Genomic DNA, 19,430 nt, shown 5'->3' with positions numbered 1-19,430 from the left:
CAGTCACAAACCAAGGTATCTATGGAATACCAAAAGACTACGGGCTCATTTAAAATCTTTGAGTCGTGTATCCACCGGAAATGCAGGATATTCTGCACCACTGAACATGGTTACAGTCCCTGGCAAATTTGGCAAAACAAGCAACAACATAGTCCTGACATGAAGACAGACCAGTAACAAAACTGTCTTTCTGTTACTGTCTTGTTCGTCACAGAGCTATTAGCAGTTACTTAGTGAATCTCTCTCTCGACAACAACCGGTAGACAGGAAAGTAGACGGTGCGCCTAACAAAATTTAGATGTACTCAAATAGTATAATATAAAAAGGTGTAATCGTATGATGCTTTTAGCAAAAGACCCAAACCATAAACAATTCATACTTTGTGCTTATTCATTAGAGCCCATGCATCGCAATCTTTGTATGTTTTATTTGCTGATTGTTTAGTTTCATTATTTTCTGATTTGTTCCACTTTTTTGAGTTTTTGAAGCTGTTTGTTTTTGAAGATGCTTCTATCGAGCTGTGGAAGCACTGTGAATCAAAGGTCAAAAAAAATAACAATAATTACAAATAAATAAAACTCTCAGTGGATGTAAAACTTTATGCCGATGGAAACATAATGACTTCTGACTAATAAGTAAGAATAACATAAATTAAGTGACCTCTTTATCTACTTTATAAAACCATTATTCCCCTAAAAAGAAGGAGACAAACAAACAAGAAACACACAGTTCCGGGTTTGACAAAATATCTAATATTCTAAATTGTAGCTCCCTTTAAGACATAAATAGCCAGACCGGCCTAATCCATGTTTGGTGTCTTGCAGGTTTTCCTGCATCTGTTCTTTGTTATAAATTCATTCTTCTTGTTTACATATCTTTACATTTTGTTAACAGTCTGCTAGCCCGCTAATATGTCTTTCCCTCCCTTGAACCACTCTATGTCTTATGTTAACCTATTACAATGTGAACCTTGCCTTCATTAAATGCTTGCATTGCAGATCTAGCCTAAGCTTTATTTATGCTACAAAGTGATTTAGCACAGTTAGTTAATACTTCTTAAAGGAACACTATAGGAACAATTTCCTAAGGCTATGGTTCTCTAATAACTAGATTACCAAGCTCACCCCAATGAAATAAATTATTAGGCTTACTTGCCTTTATTCGCTTGGCACGCTGGTCTTTTCCTCCCTGGCAGAGATTGTCAATCCTGATTAACTCAGCCAAACAAATGCTTTGCCCTTTATTGACCAATAAGTTATAATAATTGTTGCCTCTCTGAAACCGAACAAGCACTTCCAAGGAAAAAAAAAATGGAAATAAAAAATAGAAAATGTGCTGACACATGCTAGTCAACTTGTCACCTCATTGTTATGTGCCCTATCATAACATAAAAATATTTTTATAATCTGTCTTTATTAAAAGCGAAAAATGGTCTCTATGCAAATCGTAAGTGGCACATTCTCTTATTCACTAAAGTGACAATTTAAAGTGAATTTAAGTGAGCTTCAAGTTTAAGGTCAAAGTAGACATGCTAGAAAATTGAATCAGCTATGCTTTCAGTTCACCTACTCTGTTCTTAAATGTAAAATTTACACTGAATTCCCACTTTAGGTCGGTAGCCCGGTGACACTTTGAATGTATTCCAAAATCTGAAACCCAGATAATGCCCACTTGAAGTGTGGATTTCCCCACAGGCCGAAGTCCTGAGGTGGACTCGCAGGCCTTACTGTGGCTCCTTCGAACATAACCTGCAGCAGCTTGATGCACTCTTCAGGAACATGTGGGAAAGAGTCCATAACCGTGAACAGGCTGCAATGTCAGGGCACCGTCAAAACATCACAGGACCTGTGCTGCCAGAGCAGTCTGGTTATGTACTGCTTATGTCCTGGGTCGAGAGCCCCTTGATGGACTTGGTCCCTGTGAGTGCCCAGGTCCATGGTTAACTGATGCTGAGGATTTAGCCCTCAGCAGTTTATGGAGGTGTTTCTGGACAATGATGTATTGGGAACATTGTCATATATGCGTGGATGAATCCCTGATGAAGTATAAGGGAAGGCTGGGAATCAAACAGTATATTCCTTCCAAGTGCTCCAGGTATGGTGTAAAGGTGTATACGTTCTGTGATAGCGAGACTGGGTGTACTCAGGCCTTCCGGGTGTACGAGGGAAAGGACCTTGATCCTCCAGGTTGCCCAGAACATATGAGAACCAGTTACAAGATAGTCTGGGACCTGATGAACAAAGCGTACCACATGTATAGCGACAATTTTTATACAAGTGTCCCTTTGTTCAAGCTACTGTATTGTTTTGATACAGTAGCTTGCGGTACAATAAAAAAGAACTGCATCAGTTTCCCAGGACAGCTTGCATACACCCGGCTACGAAGGGGGGAAACCTCAGCTCTGCGACAAGAGGAGCTGTTAGCAGTTAAGTACAGAGACGAGAAGGATGTGTACCTTTTTACCACCATCCACACAGAGTCTGTGGAGGTCTCTGTACGTGGCAGAGCTGGGAGCACAAGGGAGCCGGTGTGCATCAAGGCCTTTAACCGGCATATGGGTGGGGTTGATCTGGCAGATCAGCTGCTCCAGCCCTACTTAATTATACCGAAGACAAGGGCTTGGTAAAAAAAAAAGGTTGCAATCTACTTAATGCAGATTACAACCGACAACGCTTATTGTTAAAAAAAAAGCAAACCCCGGGCGGTGATGGGAGAGCACAGAGTTGGGGTTACACATTTTATTTTTAAAATCCCCCCTACTGCGGCAAAGCAGAATCACCCAAAAAGATGCAGAGTTTATTTTAAGAGGGGGCAGAGAAAACATACCGTATATTACTGTCCTGATTGCCCTGGAGGGGCGCATGGGTGTACTCAGAAAACAACCTGGAGTGTTTTCTTGCAATAACCAACAACAAGCTCTCCTAAATCACAGTAAAAAAGCAATGTGTGTGTAAAAATTAAAATTGAAAAATTACCAACTCGCACTTTCTCCAATTTGTTGGGCTAGAACAGTTGCATCAAAGCACTCCATATACAAACCGCGGGATGTCTACATTTCAAATATATACACTTTCATGGCAATAAATAAAACATAGGTACGTGATAAGCCCCAAACTAAAGATAGGCCTAACAGAAGAAATACTCTCAATTTCAACTCAAATGACAAGTCATACAATTGTAACTGAACCTTTCCAAAATCCTGGCAAACCTATGCATGGGGGGCATGGTTGTACTCAGGAGGCCTTGCAGAAAACAACCTGGGGTGTTTTCTTGTAATAACCAACAATAGGCTCCCCTAAATCACTCACAAATGTGTGTGTAAAAATGAAAATTGAAAAATTACCATCACACATTTTCTCAAATTTTTTGACTAGAACGATTGCATCAAAGGCATCAAAACACTCCATATACAATACTGTGGGGTGTCAACTTTTCAAATATATGCATGCTCATGGCCAGAAAATAAATTGGGATATGTCAAAAGGCCCCTCACAAAGAAGATAGCCAAAGAAGATATGTCAAATTTGAAAAAAACATGTCAGAAGTTTGGCATTGCACACCCCAAACAACCCAACAAACCTATGCATAGGTGGTATCACTGTACTCAGGAGATGTTGCTGAACACAAATTGGGTTGTTCTTCGGCAGTAACACCTAACAGGAGCTGAGAATCCGTGTTTAAAGTAGAATGTGTGTGAAAAATAACACAAAAAAATAACTACCCAAACGTTTGCTAAAGACTGTTGGTAGAATTAGTGCATGGAAAATGTTAAAATACCACCATTTGATATACTCTAGGGTGCGTACTTTTCAAAAATATATGGTTTGATGGGGGTAAATTAGATAGTCCTGCTTCAAAAATGTCCCTAATGGGACATGGCTGCATGAAGACAGCTGTGAAATTTCCAAGTTGGAAAACTGGAATGCGCACCCTCCAAGTAAGGTATTTTAGTTCCCAGAGAACCCGACACACCTGTACATGGGTGGTATCACTGTACTCAGGAGATGTTGCTGAACACATATTGGGGTGTTCTTTGGCAGTAACCCTTAAAGTTCTCCGTACCTGTATTCTTAAATTGCTATGTGTGTCAAAAAAATCACCAATTATTATTATTTTTTTTAATTTGGCATAGAGTGGTGGTGAAATTATTGCATGAAAAGAGTCAAAATATCCCAAGTTTAATACTTTAGGTTGTCTCCTTTTAAAAATATATATATACATGTGATGGGGTATTCAGGGATTCCTGAATGATATCAGTGTTACAATGTAACTTAGTTTGGAAATAGCAAAGTGCTTCTTGTACTTATAGCCCTATAACTTGCAAAAAAAAGCTAAGAACATGTTAACATTGGGTATTTCTAAACTCAGGACAAAATTTAGAAACTATTTATCACAGGTTTTTTTGGCGGTTGTAGATGCGTAACAGATATTGGGGTTCAAAGTAAGAAAAACAGTTTCTATACATTTTCCATGATATTTTAGTTCAAAAAATTATAGTAAATTATATGACATGATGAAAATAATGGTATCTTTAGAAAGACCATTTAATGGCGAGAAAAACTGTATATAATAATATGTGTGGATACAGTAAATGAGTAAGAGGAAAATTACAGTTAAACACAAACACTGCACTGCAGAAATTTAAAAAGAGCCCTCGTCCTTAACGGTAAGAAAATTGAAAAAAGGTCTGGTCACTAAGTGGTTAAGAGACACTGATGCTATGCACTATAATAAAAGTGTGCGCCATAAGTACATCTATGCACCACTAATGCGTGTAATTTATTAACAGTATACTGTTAACATTTCAATCCTACAGGTTCTCCAATTAGGGGCCCCAACACCTACTCCTTTAGAAGCTTACCCATAAATCTTCTCCTCGGATCGCTTCACTGGAATTTGACCTTGGTCTGCCTCTGGACACTCAATGCTACTACCTTAAATGTGGATTGCTTTCTTGTTCCTGACTTGGAGCGGATGTAGGGATTTAGGGATGTAGGGATTTACGATAACTTCACATCTGATCGATTTTTTGGGACTTGGCATTGACTTGCCTTTGGATTTCGTCCTTCTCTCATTGCTATAAACCGGACTGATTTTTAAATACTTACTTTTCCTACACTTCTACACTCCCTTTTTGACGGATCCTCTGTATTTTCTTCACAAACTGTACCGCTTAGTTGATTTTTCCTTTTGGTTAGCCTAATTTGTTCTAAAGTGATATGCACCTATTTTTTTTTTTTCATTTTCAAGTGAATTAATCATCGATCGTAAAGATTCTTACCTCCTTGTGCCTTACTCATTTCTCCACTGGTTGGGACGATAACTTCCTTTGTCCTGGAATCTATAAGAAAAGAAAGTTATTCACAAATCCTTCAAGTAAGTAATTTTCAATTACACTATCTTCACCGTAAAAATATGTGACACATGCACTAATCTCACCATGAATCTGAACACCATTGATAACATCAGCAAAATAGAAATCCAGATGCTTAATTATCCTCTGACATCTGTTAAAAGTACTGTCAGGACTGGAATAACCCTAATACACAAACCTAGGTATCGACAGGACAGAAGCTTTACAGGTACTTAGAGTTGCCAGGCTAGCACTACAAACACATAGAGGAAATGTCTGCAATAGATTGAAAATAAACAAAGTCGAAGGGAAACAGAGAAGCAAGGTCAGATTAATAGAATTCAGGAATAGTAAAATCAATAACTATAGGAACGCTATCTCAGATAACCAAAAAACAGGACAGGGCAAGGAAACAAGGATATCCTAGAAGTATCTATACCGTATACTGGGTTGTGATTGGTTACAATGAGAAGCATTCCTCATTATTAATGATATCAGAATGACATACCATGATGCTAATGACAATGTCGTGCAGAAGTGGTGTCTGCACCGCGATCACGCAGCACTGCAAGGATCAGGTATTGTTACTACAGGTAGAATGAAAATCTACCAAATATTCACATAAGTGATGATACTTCTATAAGCCACCATATTTTCTGCTGTTTCTGTAATAGTCCTGCATTCTGCTCATATGATTAGCTTGCGGAAGTGCTAATGACCCCACAACCAACCAAATGCCAGATGGATGAAGAAGATCTGGAAGGAAACTGTTACAATAATACATGAATTAGCAGATGACCTTATTAATCAATGGTGTATAGTGCATTATGTTAATGATGTCTATGCAGGAACCATCACAGGTATTGCAACCAATTAAATAAGTGACTGTGTTGAAAAAATATTAATGAAAAAAATAGGTTAGTACTGATATAACTGGCCACCCACTGTAGAGTAGACTAAGGATAATATTCCTTTCTGGCGTGTGATTGCACTTATCAAACCGCATTTGGTGGTACCTGTTCAAAATGGTGCCCCACATTTAAAATTGAATTTAAAAAAGACCTAAAAAATAAACATTGGAAAATAAGATATTTCACTAAGGCTGTTCACTCGTATATTTCAGAATTCTGTTTAGTTTTTTTGGGGGGAGGGGGGAGAGGGTGGGTTGGAGTGAATGTTCAAATTGAGAATGCAAATAGTTAAAGGAACACTAAACCCAGAACATTTCATCTCAATGAAGTGGTCTGCGTGCAGTAGCCCTTTCATTTTAACCCAGCAATGTAATATATTAACATTTGGTAGAAACTGCAATGATTCCATTTGCAAGGTTAAACACACCTCGAGTGGTTGTCTTCGTGACAGCTCAATGAGGAGCATTGGCATGGGTGTAGAAACCCCCACAGATCTGGGGGGGCTAGCATTCTTACTCGCCGGGTATATTCTTATTCAGTAAACTGGGAGTTGTTTATCCCATTGTACAGCGCTACGGAATTTGATGGCGCTATGTAAATAATAAAATAATAATAATAATAATAATAATGTTACATTTCAGTGTGTGTGTGTGTGAAATAATATAATGTGAAGCATATCAGTGTATCGCATAGCTCCACAGCTATGCAACTGACAGTAATGTGTGAGGTGCAAGTACATCACAGAACACCTCTGCAATAAAATGCATGGGAAAGTGCAGTGTGTGAGTGCATCACAAGCTCTACAGCAAAATAACTCACAGGAACGTGCAGTTTGTGAGCGTATTACAGATCACCTCATCAATACAATGCACAGGAATGTACAGTGTTTGAATATATATCAGCCAACCCAATGCGTGGTAAAACACTGCGCTGCACCAATCAGCATCTCCTCACAGAGATGCGTTGAATCAATGCATTTCTATGAGGAGTGTTCAGCGTGAATGCTAGTGCTGCACGTTGTGCAACACTGGACTAGGAAGCACCTCTAGTGGCCGCCTGATAAGGTAGTCCTCGGCAGTAATGTAAATACTGCCTTTGTCTGAAAGGGCAGTGCGCTTACATTAAAAAGCCTGCAGAGACATGCTATAAACACCAAAACTACTAGGTTTAGCCGTTGTGGTTCTGGTGACAATAGTGTCACTTGTATATAGAGGGAAAAAAATAATCATCACAAATGTATGAAATAAAAATGTCTATCATTTTTTTTGTAAACAATGTGCAGATAGTACTGTACTAATGATATCCCTGGCTGGATGGGAGCATTTCATGTAATCGGTATGATATCCCTTGTTAACCCCTTTATCCACCGTCCCTAATTGCCTCCCCTCCAACCACCTAGCCTCCTAACCACCATAAAACAAGTAATATATCTTCTTGTACTTACAGTACTGAAGACACCAGCAGTGATCTGGGTTCAGGGCTGAAAGCGTGAGGCGCTGCTCTGCAGTTGTAGGAGACCGGAGCTCACCCTAGCGTTGTCATGACATCATGGAATGCGCGTACACAGAGGGCAAGGGAGGTCGGGAGGAGCAAACAAAGTCCTTTAATATGTGGCGATGCCGAATAGTGGAGGATTGAATCAGATCAGGATTTGAGAGGGAAAATTTTTTGCATATTATTGTGGGCAGCGGGGCTCAAGAGGCAGCTGCTTTGGGCCCCCCAGGAGCAACTGGGCCCGGGGCAGCTGCCCTTTTTGCCCCGTGTTAATGGCTGCCCTGACTTAGGGTGACCACATTTCCTAACTGCCATTTAGGGACACTTACTACCCCGTCTACCCCTTCCATTCATATTACTACCCTATCCCTTCCGTTTATATTACTACCCCCCATACCCCTTCCGTTCATATTACTACCCCCCCATACCCCTTCCGTTCATATTACTACCCCCTATACCCCTTTCGGCCATATTACTACCCCCCATACCCCTACTGTTCATATTACTACCCCCCCATACCCCTTCCATTCATATTACTAACCCCCATACCCCTTCCATTCATATTACTAACCCCCATACCCCTATCGTTCATATTACTACCCCCCATACCCCTTCCGTTCATATAACTAACCCCCATACCCCTTCCGTTCATATTACTACCCCCCATACCCCTTCCGGCCATATTACTACCCCCCATACCCCTACCGTTCATATTACTACCTCCCCATACCCCTTCCGTTCATATTACTAACCCCCATACCCCTTCCATTCATATTACTAACCCCCATACCCCTACCGTTCATATTACTACCCCCCCATACCCCTTCCGTTCATATTACTACCCTCCATACCTGTTCCATTCATATTACTACCCCCTCCTATTCATATTACTACCCCCCCACAGCCCCACCCCCTCTAGTCATTTTATTAGCCCCTTACCCCCTTCATTCATATTAGTACCCCCCTCCATTCATATTAATACCCCCTCCTAACCCCCTCCATTCATATTTGTACCCCCTCCTACCCCCCTCCATTCATATTAGTACCCCCACCCCCATTCATATTAGGATCCCCTTCTACCCCTATTAGTACCCTTCCACCCCCCTCCATTCCTATTAGTAGCCTCGAACCCCTTCCATTCATTTTTCTACCCACCCCCTCTCCCCAAATTATATCTCCCCTCTAACCCTTCCATACTAAATACCTGGCAGTGGCAGGGCAGGCAGCTGCTTTTTTTTTCAGAGCCGGCGTCTGAGCTTATAATGACGCCGGCTCCACTCTCCTCCTTGCATACTGTTGTCCCCCTCCCTGCCGTTTTACCGCACAGAGCAGGGGAGGGGGACCTCTTCAAGCGGCGCACGGTGCCAGACTGAGCGCCGGGTAGTCACTTGACACCCGGCGATCCTATGCAGAGTGGGAGGGGGAGGCGCTCCCCCTCCCACTGTAGAGAAGCAGACCTGGTGGGTCAGAAAAAATTGGGCGCCCCCTAGTGGAGATCCATGCATATATACAGAGGGTAAAGCATAACCTTTAATGAATGCTGTATAAAAAGGTATAGTAACCTATAATAGGATCGCAAATAAGCGATAAACAAAAAATAAAAAATAAAACAAATATATAGGAGGTTATAATAGAGAGAACACGTTGGATGGGGTGAAGTGTCCTAAAATAAGTTCCCTGGAGGACACTTCAATTGTCCCCCCAACGTGTAAAAATAGCTCTCAAGTGCACTGGTAACTCGATGCAGTTATACTATATAGCACCCTCCAGTCAGTACCCAAAAATCGAACCCAACAAACCGGGATCAATGAGGGTGGATAGAGTAGCAAAAACCTGCATACTCAGGAGAGAAGCTATGGGCACGTCTTGTGCTCCATCATATGCTAACCTGCACCTGGGGTGGTGGGAGGAGAATGTGGTCTTTAGTGACTCCAACAGCGGTTACACCAAATTCATCTGTATGTGGAAGAGATACATAGATGACGTCCTAGTGGTCTGGACGGGCACAAGGGATCTCTTCACATTGTTTGTGGAGAGCCTAAACTCCAACGACCTCAATTTGAGGTTCACAATGGAGATAGGGGGCTCTTCCCTGAACTTCCTTGACTGCACGTTCAGTACTACCCCTGAACACACAATTGAAACAACCCTATTTAGGAAACCTACATCCACCAACACTATGCTGAGATGGGAAAGTCATCACCCGACCACATTAAAGAGAGGTATTCCTGTAGGGCAGTATCTCCGGCTCAGGAGGAATTGTTCAAACCTGGAGGAGTTAATTACTCAGGCCAAAGTCCTTAGACTTAGGTTTAAGGAAAGGGGTTATCCTAATCGCTGTCTGAAGCAGGCGTACCAGAGGGCCCTACATAGCGATAGATTGGACCTCCTCCAAGACAAAGTGACTCTCAATGAGCAAGCGCCGATCCGTTGTATTGCGAATTTCGACTCGGGCTGGGACCAGGCAAAAAAGATACTAGGGAGGTTCTGGCCACTCATATCACAAGATCCCCACTTCAAAGGAGCAGTCACCCCCTATGTATCCCTTACAGCAAGGCGAGGGAAAAACCTTAAGGAGACACTAGTGCCAAGCCATTTATCCTCTAGAAAAGCCGGGTGCAACTGGCTATCTTTACAGGGCACGTATAAATGTGGCAAATGTGTGGCGTGCAGCTACATTTGCAGAGACTCCAAACATCTCAAGGATTCGTGCGATCAAGTAGCCTGCAGTGTTAAGCAATTTTTTAATTGCTGCACCAAAGGTATAGTATACCTCTTGATATGCACGTGCGGCCTCAGATATGTGGGCAAAACAATCCGCCCCTTCAAGAGACGCATTATGGAGCATATACACTCCGTGAGAAACCTGAGGGATACACCTGTGGCAAGACACATAAGAAGCCAACACTCTGGTGACTCCAAGGGAGTGAGGTTTGCAGGTATTGAAAAGGTGACTGTAGGCCGTAGAGGGGGGGACCTGGATCACATGTTGCTCAAAAGAGAGTGTTTCTGGATCTACAGATTCAAAACCTTGGCCCCCAATGGATTAAATGAGGGATTCACATTTACTCCCTTTATTGAAAAATAAACCACACCAAGATAATCATTTTATGATTAAACCATATATGTACATATATTTTCATTTTTCTTTATTATGACTGTATATACTTTTGTTATCGTTATTATTATTTCCATTTGGTATGCTCATCCTTTTCTGTAACATCAGGGGTCCAGCTTAACCCTTTGCACATACACTTACACATGGCAAGCACCCCCCTACATGTGTGAATTTACCCTATATTCGTAATTGCAGAGAGAGGGACATCCACGAACCCAGTAGACCATCATTAGTAATTCTACCCGGCGGTCTACCCCAGTGGATGCGCCGTTTGGATACCACTGTCCTGGTCCCTACGTTAACACTTATTTTGCTCGTGTTAGCCAGTAAGTGATTGGGCTAAACGTTTGTGTTACATCCACTTTTCCCTCTCTTAATGCTGTAATACTATGACATATTGAAGTCACAGCAGCTACTTTACTTATAGCCTTGCTGAATCTTGGGTTTACCCAGACATGTGTGCCACCGCTGTTGGTCCTATGATTTCCCACATCACGAACTAATTCTTCTACGATATGGTTTTGGCACTCGAGGGGTTAATCAGGCCTCATTAGCATAACCCAATTATATCTCAGCACGTCATGAGGGGGAGGGGCTTGTCTGAATCCGGCCATTTTGGCGCGGACACTACAGTACACGCCCACAGGTTATGGGCTATTTAAGGAGCCCCCTGAGCTCGCATACCTTTTTGGTTAAGCCTCCGAAGAAGGCGCAGATAGCGGCGCCGAAACACGTGTCAGGCAGGCAGGGAGGTTATCCGGTGTCATTGCTCTCGGCAAAGATTTAGTTAGCAATCAAGGTTGATACCACGAGTGATACTAGTAATCTGGATTGTGAGATAGTCACCTCAGAGGCAGTAAGAGGGAAGGGACGTATGGGGTTGATTCTCTCTCTCCCACAGTTCTGTTCCTCTGGCCACTGGAGGCTAGGCTCCAATAACCAGATCGCTGTCTCAGCTACATTGTATATATCCTGGACAGTGTGTTATCACATTTGTATACATACCTCGTTTTGTTATTTCCTATTGCCACAGTTCTCTCCTGAGTATGCAGGTTTTTGCTACTCTATCCACCCTCATTGATCCGGTTTGTTGGGTTCGATTTTTGGGTACTGACTGGAGGGTGCTATATAGTATAACTGCATCGAGTTACCAGTGCACTTGAGAGCTATTTTTACACGTTGGGGGGACAATTGAAGTATCCTCCAGGGAACTTATTTTAGGACACTTCACCCCATCCAACGTGTTCTCTCTATTATAACCTCCTATATAGGCAGGCAGCGAGGTTATCCGGTGTCATTGCTCTCGGCAAAGATTTAGTTAGCAATCAAGGTCAATTCCACGAGTGATACTAGTAATCTGGATTGTGAGATAGTCACCTCAGAGGCAGTAAGAGGGAAGGGACGTATGGGGTTGGGGTGGGGAACTCTGTTCAGCACAGTTGATTCTCTCTCTCCCACAGTTCTGTTCCCCTGGCCACTGGAGGCTAGGCTCCAATAACCAGATCGCTGTCTCAGCTACATTGTATATATCCTGGACAGTGTGTTATCATATTAGTATACATACCTCGTTTTGTTATTTCCTATTGCTACAGTTCTCTCCTGAGTATGCAGGTTTTTGCTACTCTATCCACCCTCATTGATCCCGGTTTGTTGGGTTCGATTTTTGGGTACTGACTGGAGGGTGCTATATAGTATAACTGCATCGAGTTACCAGTGCACTTGAGAGCTATTTTTACACGTTGGGGGGACAATTGAAGTGTCCTCCAGGGAACTTATTTTAGGACACTTCACCCCATCCAACGTGTTCTCTCTATTATAACCTCCTATATATTTGTTTTCTTTTTTCTTTTTTGTTTATCGCTTATTTGCGATCCTATTATAGGTTACTATACATTTTTATACAGCATTCATTAAAGGTTATGCTTTACCCTCTGTATATATGCATGGATCTCCACTAGGGGGCGCCCAATTTTTTCTGACCCACCAGGTCTGCTTCTCTATTTTTCATACAATTGTGTAAGGGTTACCCCCTGGTCTGGTCGCCCCCGGACACACATGAAGTATTTTCCCCTTGCTGGGAATCAAACTCATTTCTTTCTTACCCCCTCCCACTGTACACTGCGTGCGGTTCCATTATGGAGCCGCACGCAGCCTGTCAGGGGGACGGCAAACACCACTTGTCAGTCTGACAAGTGATTTTTGCGCTCCCCTTTGGCCGGCGGACCTTGGGGGGATTTCTGCATTATCTGTCCCCCCGGATGATTTCCTGGGGGGGATGCGTCCCCCCCATCCCTCCCGGTTCCTACACCCGTGAGCATTGGATTGGACATCAGCAAAGGAGGCCATGCCTCCTCAGTGACGTTGACAGTGGCAGAGAGGAAAACAAGCTAAGCTGAGCTAAAGTAAGTAAATCATTAATTGTATTATTGTACACTGCTCAAAAATAATAAAGGGAACACAAAAATAACACATCCTAGATCTGAATGAATTAAATATTCTTCTGAAATACTTTGTTCTTTACATAGTTAAATGTGCTGACAACAAAATCACACACACACAAAAAAAAATGGAAATCAAATCCACTGCGTCTCCAGACTCTGTCACATCTGTCACATGTGCTCAGTGTGAACTTGCTTTCATCTGTGAAGAGCACAGATCTTGGTGTTCTCTGGCAAAAGCCAAACGTCCTGCATGGTGTTGGGCTGTAAGCATAACCCCCACCTGTGGACGTCGGGTCCTCATACCACCCTCATGGAGTTCTGACCATTTGAGCAGACACATGCACATTAGTAGAATTTACTAAAATCTTTAGACTCTAGGATGATTTACTGTTGCCATTTTTGCACAGGTGAGATTAATACTTGTTGTAAGATACTAAGATAAGTAACCCCTTTAATACTTATCAGTAATGCCAATGTTGTAACTCTAATACCTTACGTCCAGCCACTGCGAGTGTCTTTTATTTTACAACTCACATTGATCTTGGCCATGCCAAAATATCTCCCACCTTTATGATGTACTAGTTAACAGTAAACATAGATTCTTTATTATATTTATAATGATAATAGGCAATCACTTACTAGTTTATTCATGCTCAAAGTGAATAAAAACCAAAACCGGTTTCGTTTTCTGACGTCTTAAATTTATTTTTGGCCAGAACTGCTAAAATAGGAAGCCATGAACGCATAAACACGTTGGTGTTTTCCAGGAATTGCCTGTCGATTCACCTTGCTTGCTGTATCTTGTTATGCATGTTTCTATTCATCATTTTGGCATGTGACACAATACAAATATCGTATCGACTTTATAGCAATGATGCATGCTGTGATATAACATGCTTTGCTCGCAGCAATAAAAAGTTAGTAATATAAAAGAAATGCATGAATCACTGTGAAATACCACACACCAAAAAAAATCTAATACCCAAGGCCAAGTCGTTTTTGAATAATGAATGATTTATATATATAGTCACATGATGACTCAAACCCACAAAAACATGGACATAACCACAGTACCGTGACTTGCATTACTGCTGAGATATCAACAAGTGGTGGTATCCCATGGTTATGTTTTTATTGTGAACTTGGTAAAGGAATCCTAACCGTGTTTTTAAGTTTCGCTATTTTCCATGTATCTATTTATCTTGTATTCTTAGAAACAGCTTTTCAATTAGTTGAGAAAACCATATACACTTCCTCTATACACTACAACCCCTGGATGTTGGGCTAAGGTAACATCTCCAGGACGTACTTGGAAACCAGAGTAATCTGAATGTACCTTTCCTAGTTAAATACTTTGTTATTATTATCTATAAGCTCGCTTCAATCAATAAATGATTTACTGAAGTGCATCAAAATCCTACATAGAAGTCAGGGCACTTTAAGACCTTTTTTTTTTTAATTAAATACACATTCTAATTTATATCCTAGGCCATAGGTATGTAACCTTCTGCACTCCTGTTGTTGTTTCCTGACATTTTGCTATCATTACGGCTGTAAGAAGGTTATGGAAGATGTAGTCCAAAACATCTAGAGTGCCGAAGGTTACATACCCCTGTCTTAGGCCTCTGCTAAAAGAAACCTTTTTGTGATTTCTATATGCATGTTTCTAGAGCTGCCTGAGGTGCCAGGCAACATATTTTCGCTTGCCAGAGAAATTTGCCAGAACCTCAACTTTAATGACAACTACTGAAGTTTACTCAATAATGTTGTTACATGTTCTCAAAATCCTGTTTTTATTATAACTCTAGTTGTACTGTTTTGTATCTTCAATAATTAGTTTTGAGACAGATTTAGATGCAAACCATCACTACAATGATTGGTTTAATGCAAGACTGTCTACAACACAAAGTATATTCTGCTTATGTCATTAGGAAATTACATAAAAGGAGTACCCTCACTCATTCAGAGCCTATATTCGGGGGCGGACTGACCGTTCGGGCACTTTGGACATGGTCCGAGGGCGCGGCCGGGAGGGGGGCCCGCCGCCAAGGTCGCCACCAGGGGGCCCGGCGGCAGGACCGGATTGGCCCGGGTGGCCGGTCCGTTGGCACACACTCTGAGGGGGCTGGCCGCGTTATACGCTGGAGCCGCCGGGCGGTCCGGCGGCATTCCTGTCCTGGCTGTCACTGACGCTGAGGACGGGAGGAGCATGTGTCTCTCTCACTCATGCTCTTTTGCGGTTCCCACAATTCCCAGCACAGCACAGACTTCTGGTAAATAGAGGGGTAGGATAAAACAGGGGGAGGGGGCAATAAAACAGGGGGGGATAAAACAGGGGGAGGGTGGCAATAAAACAGGGGGAGGGGGGGCAATAAAACAGGGTGGGCAATAAAACGGGGGGGGGGATACAATAGGGGGGGAGGGGGCAATAAAACAGGGGGGAGAGGGGGAATAAAACAGAGAGGGGGAATAGATAGGGGGGGAATAAAATTGGAGGGGGCAATAACACAGGGGGGGGGATAAAACAGGGGGAGGGGGGCAATAAAAAGGGGGGATAAAACGGGGGGAATAAAACAGGGGGAGGGGGGCAATAAAACGGGGGATAAAAAAGCGGGAGGGGGAATAAAAGAGGGGGAGGGGGCAATAAAACAGGGGGGATAAAACAGGGGGGGCAATAAAACAGGGGGGGAGAGGGGGGAATAAAACCGAGAGGGGGAATAAAACAGGAGGGGGGAATAAAACAGGGGGAGGGGGGAATAAAACAGGGGGAGAGGAGGAATAGATAGGGGGGATAAAACAGGGGAAGGGGCAATAAAACAGGGGGAGGGGGAATAAAATAGGGGGGGGAATAAAACAGAGAGGGGGAATAGATAGGGGGGGAATAAAACAGAGAGGGGGAATAGATGGGGGAATAAAACAGAGAGGGGGAATAGATAGGGGTGGGGAATAAAACAGAGAGGGGGAATAGATGGGGGAATAAAACAGAGGGGGAATAGATGGGGGAATAAAAGAGAGAGGGGGAATAGATAGGGGTGGGGGAATAAAACAGAGAGGGGGAATAGATGGGGGAATAAAACAGAGGGGGAATAGATGGGGAATAAAATAGAGAGGGGAATAGATAGGGGTGGGGGAATAAAACAGAGAGGGGGAATAGATGGGGGAATAAAACAGAGGGGGAATAGATGGGGGAATAAAATAGAGAGGGGGAATAGATGGGGGAATAAAACAGAGAGGGGGAATAGATAGGGGTGGGGGAATAAAACAGAGAGGGGGAATAGATAGGGGGGAATAAAATAGAGGGGGAATTGATAGGGGGAATTAAACAAAGAGGGGGAATAGATAGGGGGAATTAAACAGAGAGGGGGAATAGATAGGGGGGGATAAAACAGAGAGGGGTCATAGATAGGGGGGGAATAAAACAGAGAGGGGGAATAGATAAGGGGGGATAAAACAGAGAGGGGGAATAGATGGGGGAATAAAACAGAGGGGGGGAATAGATAGAGGCAGGAGAAGAGGGGAGAAATAGACAGTGGGAGAATAGAGAGAGACGCAGGGGGAGGAGGGAGAAAGAGACAGAGGGGGAGAGAGAGAGACAGACGGGGAAGAATGAGACACAGGGGGAGAAAGAGGGGGAAAAGAGAGATGGTGGAGGGGGGAGAAAGAGACAGAGAGGAAGAGAGATGTGGGGGAGAAAGAGACACAGGGGAAGAGAGAGACACAGGGAGAAAGGAGAAAGACACACAAGGGGAGGGGGGGAAAGAGGTAGAGGTGTAAGAGAGACTGGGAAGGAGAGGGGAGACATGGACACAGAGGAGCAGTGAGGGGGAGAAAGAAACATACAGAGGGACTGGGGGGAGACAAAACAGGCACACAGTGGGGCTGTATATATTACTGGTGGATCCAGGGGGCAATTGCCCCTCCCCTGCCGGACAATCTCTCTCCCCGGTCCGCAGGCACCGTGCGGGCAGCCAGCAAGGGAGGGAGGAAGAGAGGACCCGGGAGCTCAGCCTGCAGCTCCTCTGGGTCTTTCTTGCGCTAGCACAGAGCGTTTGCCGCGCTCCGGCTCTCGCGAGAGTTAACTCTAGCCCTGGAGCTACGGGCTAGAGTTCACTCTCAACACTGTGACCACCAGGGATTCCTGGTGGTCACAGTGGTGAGAGTGAACTCAAGCCCCATAAACACACTGCCCCCACACACACACCATACACATTCACACACTGCCCCCACACACACACCATACACATTCACACACTGCCCCCCACACACCATACACATTTACACACATTGCCTCACATACACTGCCCACCCATACACACACAGACCCCCATACACAGTCCCCCATACTAACATTGCCACACACATACACAGCCCCCTCATACAGACATTGCACCACACACCCTACACATTCACACACTACACCCCCCCACACACACTGAACCTTTCACACTGCACCCCGCACACATTGCACCACTGCTCCTATACCCTACTACAGCCCCATATCCCAGCAGACCCCAGGTAAGTTGTCAAACTGTTCTTAAACGGTTTGACTACTTACTCTGGGAGGGGGTCCCGGCCCTCCTGGCACCATAACCACTACACAGAGCAGTAGTGGTTATTGTGCATGGATTATTTCTTTAAATAATCTACAAGTGCCCCAGTAGCCAGCCAGTCAACCCATTGGCCAGCCAGGCCAGCAGCCAGGCACAGGCCAGTAGCCAGCCCACAGGCCTACAGCAAGCCACAGGCTTACAGCCAGCAAGCCCACAGCCTGCCAGTCGTAGCCAGCAAGCCACAGCCTGCCAGCCCCAGCCAGCAAGCCACAGCCTGCCAGCCGCAGCCAGCAAGCCCACAGCCTGCCATCAGTAGCCAGCAAGCCACAGCCTGCCAGCCGCAGCCAGCAAGCCCACAGCCTTCTAGCAAGCCCACAGACTGCCAGCCAGCAACAGTAATTAAGGTAAGAGGAGCCAACTTGGCCTAGGTATCAGCGAGCTATGTTGTGTTGCTATATTGTGAATAGGAACCAGAGTGTTGGAGAGACCCCCCTGCAGGCCCCATTATACTCCATTGTAGTCTCTTATGGGGCCTGGAGGAGATTCCTTCTAACACACTCTCTGAAGGACACTGAGATAGCCTCTGCTAGAATGACCCCCCCTCCATGGCCCAGTAGCTGTCAATTGTAATCTCTACTGGGGCCTGGAGGCGACTGTTTCCAGTAGAGGCTATCTAATGGACGCTGAGATGGCCTCTGCTAGAAAGACCTCACTCCATGGCCCATTAGCCCTCAATTGTAGTCTCTACTAGGGGCCTCGAAGGGATAATTGCACTTTTGTTCCTTGTGCCTAAAGATTGTGTAGGGTGTGGCTGGAGGCGGGACAAGGGTGGCGCTTGCTGTGGAGCATGGGTGGGGCCTGTAAGGGGGCCCTTGATTTATTTTGCCCGGGGGCCCTGAGGGTTCTCAGTCCACACCTGCCTATATTGACTCTCCCTTCGAGACTACAACTATATGTTTGGCAATAAAACAGTCAGATGCATATTTTTTTCTCATGGTTTCTCTTTAGTGTGAAGAGGAAAGACAATCACTAGTTTGTTTTCCTGGTACTATAGTTTCCCTCAAACCCCAAGTATCTGAATTTTAATCTGTCTGTTGATATATGTACCCCTTTTAATTTCACTTTCACTCCTTTTTGTCCACATTTGCTCTACAATGGCATAACAAATTAGTGGACATCGAAAAACACACTTTTTTGAAGACCCCTATCTGTGGGTTGGTCGTGTGTCTCTGGTTTCTTAGCTGAAGATTTTAGAGGATAGATGTGCATCAACTAGGTGCTCATCATATACAAACTTGGTTAAGTGTGGGCAGAAATTGAGGAAGTAAAACATGTAGTAAACCATCTGTATTTGATGTCCATGAGAGATGGAGGTTTTAACCCTGCAGCAATTATCTAAATGCTGCTGGTGTAAAGAAATATGTTCAGGCAGGGGCATACCTAGAGCATTTGGCACCTGGGGCGGATCCTGATTTTGGCCCTCAGCCGCCTCTCCTTCTGTGCCTACCTACCCCCCCCCCCCCAACTGGTTCTTTGTACCCTGAGGCCCTTTTTGGTGGAAGG

General features: G+C 43.9%; 1 long non-coding RNA gene across 1 annotated transcript in view; it reads left to right on the top strand.

The window, feature by feature from the left end:
• Positions 1–4,994: 4,994 nt before the first annotated feature.
• The window catches only part of LOC134600874 (uncharacterized), a 97,075-nt gene continuing 82,639 nt past the window's right edge, over positions 4,995–19,430 (top strand). Inside the window, exon 1 of the long non-coding RNA XR_010090372.1 lies at positions 4,995–5,376. This is a non-coding gene — a long non-coding RNA (uncharacterized LOC134600874). The remainder of the gene's footprint in view (positions 5,377–19,430) is intronic.

This window comes from Pelobates fuscus, chromosome 3 (genome assembly GCF_036172605.1).
Source record: "Pelobates fuscus isolate aPelFus1 chromosome 3, aPelFus1.pri, whole genome shotgun sequence".
NCBI lineage: Eukaryota > Metazoa > Chordata > Amphibia > Anura > Pelobatidae > Pelobates > Pelobates fuscus.
The sequence above is the reverse complement of the archived record's forward strand: the minus strand, read 5'-3'. Positions and strand labels throughout refer to the sequence as shown.